The sequence below is a fragment of the Hippichthys cyanospilos genome, chromosome 12 (genome assembly GCF_059441005.1).
Source record: "Hippichthys cyanospilos isolate Australia breed blue-spotted pipefish chromosome 12, RoL_Hcya_1.0, whole genome shotgun sequence".
Classification (NCBI taxonomy): domain Eukaryota; kingdom Metazoa; phylum Chordata; class Actinopteri; order Syngnathiformes; family Syngnathidae; genus Hippichthys; species Hippichthys cyanospilos.
This window is the reverse complement of record NC_142380.1, coordinates 10,193,797-10,204,580: the sequence shown is the minus strand read 5'-3', so window position 1 is coordinate 10,204,580 and position 10,784 is coordinate 10,193,797.

Sequence of the window (10,784 nt, the reverse complement as noted above, 5' to 3'; positions counted from 1 at the left end):
ATGGATGCATACAACAGTATATCCAATTAGAGGTATATATAAGCATTTTTAAGCCTTGGAAATGGTATGATAGTCATTATTTTTACATGCAAATTAATGTTAATCAAACACAGATATGTGGTAAAATTTGGTTTGTATTAAATTATGTGGTTTTAGGTCAACCCCCATAATATGGCGGTTGAAAAGGACATAATGTCATGTAGGTATGTATAAAAAACATTTGGTAAACATGAAAACTTTCTACAGGCAACAATACATTCTTTCAACAAATAAATGATTTGCAAGTTAACACTTGTGAACACTTGGATTATACTGTGTTGTTTCTTTTTTGGAAGCTATTATAAGGGCATTAGAAGGCTGCCACTTGCTCAAAAGCTCAAATCCAGCCATCTTCACTGTCATGATGACAGGGTCCGGTCAGAGCTAAACTGATGCAATGTTTTTTGAGAAATAAAAATCATGAAACATTATTAATAAAAGAATAATAATATGTATTATTATTGTTGATATTATTATTATTAATGATTAATGCACCAATGGTCTTTTTTCTGAGTTTGAAATGTCCACACGCATCAAACATTTTGGTCCTCATGTTAGTCGCGACTTGTGAGGTATCATATGATGACTGCCGTATCTTTCATACCTTCCTTAATCAGAAATATAGAAAAACGCAGTTTGCGTGAGAGCGTGACTCTGGACAGAGATGTGTGCGTCTCATGCACAATGCATAAATGTAGACAATTCTGGCCTTAATACTTAAATGAGCATTAAAAAATAAATAAACCCTAAAATCCCACATTTCCTTCTGCTGTATAATATCATTAAAATTATAATCATATGTTATGATGAATGAGGGTTCAGAGAGAGAACCCATTTGTAGCCCAATAATCAATAACATTCGGACAACATTATGCGGAAAGCCACTGACAAATCTTTGGTCACATGTAGAAAAACACACACACACCTACACACACACACACACACACACACACACACACAGAGGCAGCTCATGCAGCAAATGAGCCGGGAATCAGGTTATCTGTAGGTAATCGCCCTTAAAACTAGTGCACGTAACTCAAGACAAAAGGGCTTCCTCATTCAGCCGGCTTGTAACTCAATGAGATGACGAAAGCTCATTAAAGGTTGAAAGTGTGATACAGCAAGGGAAATTAGAGCTGCTGGGGCTTGCGCCGATGATGGAACGGTACGCAAAAAACACCTAACGATGAGGACGGGAAATTGACCTCCAGGCTAACATGCTATCACTCTTGTAACTGGACATGAATTAGCCGGATCAATAGGACAGTCGAACCACAAAGAAGATTCAATGCAACAAATGTATCAAACTCCAGGCACCCACTTCACAACTACATTTCCTTGTTTACGATGAGCGAAGAATAACCCATTACAATTATCGCCGTTTATTTGGAAGGTTATGTTCCAGAACACTCCTGCAGTAAATGAAATATGTGATGATTGAAATAGTCCATGGGCAAGTTTTATGACATTTACAGCCCTTAATTCGTAAATAGAAACACATATGAACAATAATCAATACTGTACAGACAGTACAATACATTATAACGTAATATCGATCCCTTTGTCTACAGTACTTTATAATTTTTTTTTTTTTCCTAGACTAAAAAATGGATCATCTCATAACAAGGACATACTAGCTGCATAATTCTGCTTGAGATTTTCAGGCAATGCAGAGGATACTCATATTACCATGGTCCAAGGTTATACCCCAACATTTTTAAATGAATGTCCTTCGTGGCTCTGTGGGGCAGTGGTTAGCATGTCTGCCTCGCATATAAAGGAACCAAGTTTGAATCCAGCTGGCTCCGGCCTACCTGTGTGGAGTTTGCGTTTTCTCCCCGAGCCTGTGTGGGTTTTCTCCAGCCACACCGGCTTTCCCACACTCCAAAAACATGCATGGCAGGTGTATTGGACATACTAAATTGTCCATAGATGTGATTGCATGCGAAAATGAATGGATGAATGTCCTTCATAAAAGCGCCTGCGCAATACAGCACATTGTTTTACAGAGCCACACCAGGTGGTAGCAGAGCTCCATGAGAGAGGTAAAAACACCTCCTTCCCACCTGTGTTGTACTGTACAATATTGTACAACATTTGTGATGTAAAGATCTCTGCCTCTAAAACCAAAGCGCATGATCTCTAAATGGGAGACATGACATATACGCCGATTAAATGAAGGCTGGGAGTTATTGTGCACATTTGCAAAAATAAATAAATAAAGTATAACGTCTGGCCCAAACCATTTTGTCCTGAGATATACTTTTCCAACACATAATAAATTCATAGCGGTTCTTTTTTTTTTTTTTTTTAAGTGATATTGCTAAGTAAAGTTTAAGATGACCCAGCAAGATAAACACATTTGGCAGTAAATGGGCCAGAAGTGCAATGAAATACATGGGGGGAATATGACGCCTGCCAATCTTCTCCATATAGTAAACGTTGTGAGAAGGCCAGTCATTGCTTCAAAATAAACTGTACCATAATGAGTAATGTATGAGATGAATGGCCTTGTTTAGGTCTTTGAAGTTCCTCCCGGAGGCATTCTCTTGACAACGGTCATCTTGATAAATGTTTCCTCTCAGACCAGTTTCTGGTGTAAACAACATGGTGTGTTTTTTTTTTTGTTTTTTTTTGCTTGACACCCCCATGTAGTTGTGCAATGTCATGTGGTTGACGAACATCACCTTGTGTCCCATCGACACATTGAGCATTACGACTTAAGATATATTTGCTATATTTATGACTATTGAATTAGGCAGTACAACAATGAAGAAAGAGAGAGGGAAAAAATATTTGCCGTATGCTTGGTACTAAGACAACCATGTAATGTTTTGTCAATTGGCAAAGTGGATAACCAACACTTCACTGCGGCGCCCGCATTTATTCAGTCGGACCTTAGAAAGTTGAGAAAAGTCAACCTCTTGTGAAAGTACATTTTGAAAAAATAGTGTATACACTGGAAACAATGGTGTGTTGAATTTATTTTCGATACATGTTAGCAAATTTCTCATTTGGTTGCACAGTGAAATACAGACATTTTTTTTCAAGCACATCTACTTTATAAGTGTATCTGGATCTAGATGATTTCACATTCAATTTCCCAACTTGACAAAAAAAAAGAATTCAAACAATTTCAGCACGCCATTATTTTCAGTGTACTGTATATCTGGGCTACTAAAAGGCCTTAGAGCAGCTTGAAAATAACAAAACAAAACAAAACATATTTTCAGCCTATACCATAGTACTGTCGTGGTTTTATTTTGAAGGCCTGACCTTATTGGCTACTGGATAAACCGTTCCAAGACAGATGCTCGAGCATTATTTCGGATACCTATCTATTCCATTCTACGTGCCACCAAAAATTGACCGCAATTGCGTTTTCTCACCTATGGATGGCAATGTTTTACACAGTTCTACATGAGTAAAGCGGCTGGTTGCATTCACTTTCCACAAGGTTTAAAACAAAACAAACAAAACAAAACAACACAACACAATACAAAACAGTTCATTTTTTTTAACTTGCTACAATTTACATAATATTAAAAAAGCATGGGGTTTTTCATGTTTTACATCCTACTCTATACTACAGCTTTTAAATGAAACCCTGGCTCTTGTGAACAATCTTGATTGTGAAAAAACTTGAGCCATGTTGGTCCAAAATAGCCAACGTTTGCATTTTGAACACCAATATTACATTTTGTCACGGGATGCTGTGAGTCGGTGGGGATTAGGAGAATACTTGAAAACCTCAATTCTACCGACATGGCCTTCTTTGAGGAAGCAGAGACTTGGAGGCATGTGCTCCTATTTCTGGGGTGAGGCCACTGTGGTGATACAAAAACTTCTCTGTGTCAAATCTTTTTCTGTGATAATCTTATGGAGATGCCCTTGACCATTACCTTCCATAAAATCAGTGGGTGACACACAATCATCTGGTCTCACAGATCATGCCCCAAGCGATTGTGGAGACACTCTCCAGACAGTGGAACCCGTCATCATCAGATGGTGATGCCCCAAACGTTGGAAAATAATGACAACCCAAGCCTAATGTACCTGGAAAATGGAAAAAAAAAATGACAGCGTTGGATATTTTGAAGCCAATTTATCCATCCATTCATCCATCCACTTTCAGCTTTTTAATGAAGAGAATTTAAAAACATTTTGGAAACATGACCATACTTTTGATTGTTGGGCAATAGCTGTCCTTCAAAATTTTTACTTTCTTCCAATCTGACAATCTTGGCAAAAATATTCTCAGTGAAGGTCGACACTTTTTACAGATCTATTAACCCATAAAGAGTTTCATTGAAAGTTGGGATAGTGTAGGGTGTGGAACAGATGAGAAAATACAGTATGCATTGTTATGACCTGAGGAGAACATGAGCAAGTAAAAATCTGTTACTGTCGACGACAAACCGGCATCTTTCCAGATTAAAAATCAAATGTCATGCCCTTCCTCCCCAAATAATACGCATATTCTTTGTATGGTTCACCGAAAATTATTAACAAATGATTTTGCAACGATTTGTCATACATTTGATTTGAGAACAGCCCCAAGGGTCTATGTTTGGTAACTTCCTGCACATGTATTGAAAGGTGTGTGTTTGTGTGCTTTTGCCAGTCTTGTGGGTGGGGCAGGCAGGATTGGACAAATAAAGGTGAGTTTATTACTCATGTCCAGCCAGGAAATGATTCACGTATTATGGTTTTACATGCCACGTGTTTTATATTAAAAGATAACATGCATATTTGGAAATATTCTATTCAATCTGGAATAATAAAATTGTTGCATAACACTCTTTAGTGATGTTATACTTTAATCAGTCGTTATAGTCAAGTCAGTAGTTGATGTTGGCACAGTGGTATTAATCGTTATTAGGAATGGGGGAATTGCAACAGTGCCGGCAGAAGAAAATGTAAGTGTTGAGGATTTAAGGAGTAGCTGGGAGTGGCAGGGTGAGGTGTCAGACTCTGGTCATGAATTCATCCTTCATTCCTTTCCGGCATGTTGGGACTCATTCTTAGCCTCCCATCTTACTGCACTTCTTCAAAACAATTCTCTTTTACTCGGATTTCCCTAAGTTGGACAGAAAAATTAAAAACATACACTTTTGTCATGGTCTTCCACTCCAAACTCATTCAAGCATGCGTTGCTTCATTCACTGCGAAACAGTTTGCATGGGACTGAAACGCTGCTCTATAAACATTTCCCCCCAAGTTGTGAGGAGAAAATTGTCTGAACAGATAGCAAAATTGTTATTTTGCTATTTTTGATCATGTAATGATTCTCTCATGTTTCTTGCATATTTTCAGATCCCAGATGTTCATATGTGGGAGTGAAAGTAACACTGTGATTTATCACACTTACCTGAGATTCTGCTGGCGAGCGCCAAAGGAATTCCAGGATTCCACGTTAACCTTGGCACACTGTGACTTTACCTTTAAAACTTGTGTGTACAGATCTGTCTTATTACACATGCATATACTTCATGTGGTGAATCTGATTCATGCAGTCACCTTTACCAAACAGTCAAAGCACCCTGCGGGAAGTGCAAAGCAGGACATGATTTTTAAGTGAACATTCACTCTACTGGGGCATGTACCTACTGGTTGATTAAAGCGCATCAATGGCTGCAAAAGAGGAACGAGTAGGCCTAAAATCAGAATATGATGGTGCCTGTAGATGCAATCTGTCAGTCACCCTAGATACAACCAACCACATAGCTTAGCCTTTCAGTCTACCTAATGCTAATGTTAAATACTTATTTGGTTCATGGAGTTAATAAACTCAAACAATGACTGCTGACAGGACAACTGAAGTAATAATTTATCACACTAGAATGCTATTTGTCAAATTTGCCTATCGTAATTTGCGGTTAATTGTATCCCTTTTTATCATTGAAGCATTTTTGCAAAATTGAGCATAATTGGATACCAGGAGCGTTTTGACACAATGTGTGTCATAATTTATTAGCTAATTTATAGGAATCCAAGTGTATGTTCTCGTGTGCGTGTGTACGTATGTGTGTGTGTGTGTGTGTGTGTGTGTGTGTGTGTGTGTGTGTGTGTGTGTGTGTAAACGGGCTTGACTTCATACATTAAAGTCACCAGACTCGTGCAAGGAGTTTGAACAAGACCTTGAACGGCACTTACAGGGCAGGAAACCTTGTTTTTTGAACTTTTGACTCTTTTATTGGCTGGAATGCTTTTCTCAAGTTAAATGTAGTCAAGCAGTGATATGCTTTGATTACAGAGCGTGCCTCTTTTGGTCTCTGTACTTCTTTGTTTTAAAATTCAAAGCAAGAAGCAAAAATGAACCACACTTGTGTATAGAGATGTTATGTATAAAGGTAATGGATAAAGACTGATTCAAATCCATGAATGCAAAGTGGTGTAAATGTAAGAATTGACCTTTCTCATTGTATTTGGACCCGAGAAAAACCGGTTATTCTGCTGAAACAAAACACCTTTTAAATGTTTCAGCATTCATGTGAAGAGACAGCTCAAAAAACAAAAGGTACTGGTAATCAATCAGGCCAATTCACCATCAATATCAATCCTTAATATCCTGAGACATTTGGAATAATTGTTTTTTCCAAAACGATTGCAAAAAATGGAAAGTGCTACTAAGGTGCTAATATGAATTTAGTGTAAAAGAACTTGGAAGGAACTAGCAAACATCTAGCCAGCTTCCAACACAATATTTTTCTTCCATAGTCACTCCCTGTTTTATGAAATGGGTAGGTGTCAACCATGCTAGTGTGTGTGAGTGTATGGGGGGGGCGGGGGGGGGGGGGCGGGGGGGGCATGACATACTGTAAACAAATGTGTTCCTGGGGTTGATGGGAGAACACAGAATGGCATTTGAGCTAAAAAGTAGAGAGTTGAGGACACAGAAGAGACCAACGGGATCAAAGCGGGTGAATACATAAAACATGGAACGATAATTTAATAGTGTGGTATTACTGTGCATATAAGTGGGGGGGGGGGGCGGGGGGGGGGCATGACATACTGTAAACAAATGTGTTCCTGGGGTTGATGGGAGAACACAGAATGGCATTTGAGCTAAAGAGTAGAGAGTTGAGGACACAGAAGAGACCAACGGGATCAAAGCGGGTGAATACATAAAACATGGAACGATAATTTAATAGTGTGGTATTACTGTGCATATAACAATAAAACTCTTGAATCTTGAATCTGTAGAAAATGAATAAATGGAATGATAAAAAACCTTTAAGACCCTTTAAAATGTCAAACATCGACTGTGAAAAAACAATGTTTGCAAGGGCAAATTATTGCGTTGTTGGAATATTTGTTCTGTGGTTTGAGTAAAGGTCAACACAATTTTAGATTGATTTTAGTATTTCACATTTGTGAATTCATTCTCAATTAAAAAAAAAAAAAAACAGCACACAAATCACCCTTCCCTTACCACCATCATGACCAGCAGCATTACGATCGTGGTGCATGGTAAATCTAACAGTTAGTAATCAAAAGTGAGGCTGAGATTCCATTGCTAAAAAGTATAATTGTTATTCTAAATCACTTACATACACCAAATGAAAATATATACTTCACTCAAATGTGAAAAAACATGTGCTTGATTCATTTAATTAAAATTTATTCCACATAAATTAAAATTAAAGTTTGAACTAAATTAAATATATAATAATAAGAATCCCTAGTGAATATTCTGAATAGAATTCTGAATAATTCTGAATGAATACTGAATATATGGATTGAATTGAAAAGTTAAATACAACTGAACTGTACTCGGGCAGTAACGATTTTTGTACCGCTGGAGGGAGCAATGCCAAAAATGTCTGCTTTACATTGTTCCCATAAATTATACAAGTGTAAAAAAAAATGTGTGTGGGTGTGCATTTGTGTGTCCTCGCGTGTGTTTGTGAATTTCAATGAGTCCAGCCTCATAGTGCCTTTAATAGTTCTCTCTGGCTGCAGGGCAGTTTTTTCTGCTTTGTATTGGTGTCAGCTTTAGGTTACAAACTATTCATGCACTGATGTGTGCATGTGTGCGAGCGCATAATTCCTCCTTCAATATTCTCTCATTAAAGACCTCTGAGCTCATATCGTAAAAATCTTTCACCAACTGCTTTTTGCATCACCTCCTGGTAGACGAATTTAACAAAACTGACTTGCTGTACAGGAAGAGACACAGCTTGTGACTTCATTGGAAGTGGGGTTTGTATGTTTATTATACTGTTTATTTCAAGTTACATAAACAGAAGTGTTCACTAAACATGTACTGCCGTGTAGCCATTGTTGAGGTTCATAGGCTCAGTATATCGGACTGTACAAGTGTACTTCGTTTATCAGTAACCCAAGGCTACATATTTGAACAGTGCCATAAAGACACACATACAGTTTACACATTTGTTTTCTTTATGCCACTCCCTCCACTCTTCTCATTTGTTCTTTCCAATGAGCACATGAAGCTGTAGATTTCAGGTCAAACACTAGCTCAGGCTTCAGGGTAGTCTCTGTGACACCATGTACAGTTTGTTAGACCAGAAGTAGTTGACATCAACCAAAAATGGTATTTGCCATTCAAGAATGAATTACTGTCACATTGCCTCCATTTTCAGAGCCTCCTTAGTACTTAATACAAAGTGACATACTTGTGACTATAGCTTATTACTTTATCTATCTATCTATCTATCTATCTATCTATCTATCTATCTATCTATCTATCTATCTATCTATCTATCTATCTATCTATCTATCTATCTATCTATCTATCTATCTATCTATCTATCTATCTATCTATCTATCTATCTATCTATCCATCCATCCATCCATCCATCCATCCATCCATCCATCCATACATACATACATACATACATACATACATACATACATACATACATACATACATACATCTATACATCTCGACTGAGTTAAGGGAAATGAGTAAAAATTAGAAGGGTGGGAGGTTGGGCAGCATAAGAGGGGAAGGTGAGATGTTTACCGGCAAACTGGCCAATGTGAGAGGAGGAAATACTGTATGAAGGTCAGAAGGAGTTTGTTCACTCTCGCTCACTTTGAACACTGTTCTTTCAACATGAAAAGACTGATTACCGTTTTAACCTCCAGTACGCTTCCCATGCTAGTCATAACTGGAATGAAAACAATAGAACACTGACTGACAAAGACTTATTTACCATCTTTGAAGCAGGACCATGCCATGTAAACTGTGACTGTTGGTAGAGTCAAACCTCCAATGTGTTTAGGACATTAAAACAGTTAAATATCCTTCAAAGATTTCCAAATAAGATTCTCAATGCAGATCCTTATATTTCCGAAGCATGCCTGTAATTATTAGATGGATAGGAAAAACATTGTTACCGATTTGCCCTTTCTCTGCTTCAGCACTCCCATCTTCCACCATTATTTTTGCCTTTTGTACAGTATGTGGGCGGCTTCTTTCTCCCTCTCCCTTTCTGTCTGCCCTCTTTCTCTCTGTGCACACAAAGCCCGCGTTGTCTGCTGACACGTTGTGTTGTGAGGAACAAGTGCTGGGGCTCATGAAATGCTTGCGATACTGTCATATAGTCAGGGAGTCACTGCTAATGTTGCATTGACCATTTCCAGTTTTCATCTCTGGCTCAAATCCAATGGGTCTACATGCACTTAACGGCATAGTATATTTATAGTAATAGTTATTTGATCGAGAGAAAAAAACATACAGTGCTGCCTTAAGATACTGCATAACTGAAATGGATGATTACTACTTTGAACATTTGAGTTATCCTTAAAAAAAAGGCACAAGTGATGGATGATGGCAGAAGTCAAATTGCTTCACAAGAGCAACTTAACAACAAAGTCAAACTAAATATAAAAGACAATTAAACAATCTTAATACAAAACAACCACATATTTGTCATAGGAATGTTTTCTCAGCTTAATGCACAAAAAAGAAAAAAACAACAGGTTAACAGATAGCATCAAACTTGAAGTGTTAATCCTTTGAGCAATTGATATTTGACCATAAATGGTGCTGCAACACACATACACAGACAACATAAGATCCACAGTGATTATTTTTTTTTTTGTCCTCTGTGACAGACAACTAATATTATAGTACCTTATTGTGGAGTCTCCTTCGTCTTCAAGTGTATCTTCATCTTTAAATATATCAACATTATCCATGATTTTCTGTTTTGTATATTTCTGAGATGAGCATGGCGCACACACTAGGAGTGGCACAACTGTATTGAATTGATTGTGACCTGCCTGTTTTGTGATTGATCTTTACCTTAGCCCTAGCACATATCCAATATAATAAAATGGGAAAATGGTTGTCCACTGAGATGGATAAAACTGGGAGAATTGTTCTGCTTAATTCTTAAAAAAATCTTTTAATTTTGGGAATGACATCTCCTTTAATTGTGGAATCAATTATTCTACTTCAAGACTTTTTGTGTTACAAAAGTGTCTGCTGCACTTGTTACAATGTGAGCACATTTTTCACCTCTGCAAAATACTCCGTTATTCACACTCACATTCACACCTACGAACTATTTAGGATTACAGTACAGTATCATTATTATGACACTTTTTACAAATTTTAAACAGACCTTCGGCATTCAATTAGCCCATTAAAATTTGTAACTACCTTGGGATTCCAGTAAGCGTGGGATGATAGTGGGGTTATATTGTGCGTGCGTGCGTGCGTGTCAGTCTCACCGAGGGAGGGGCAAGCGCAAGTGAAAAGTGGCCGT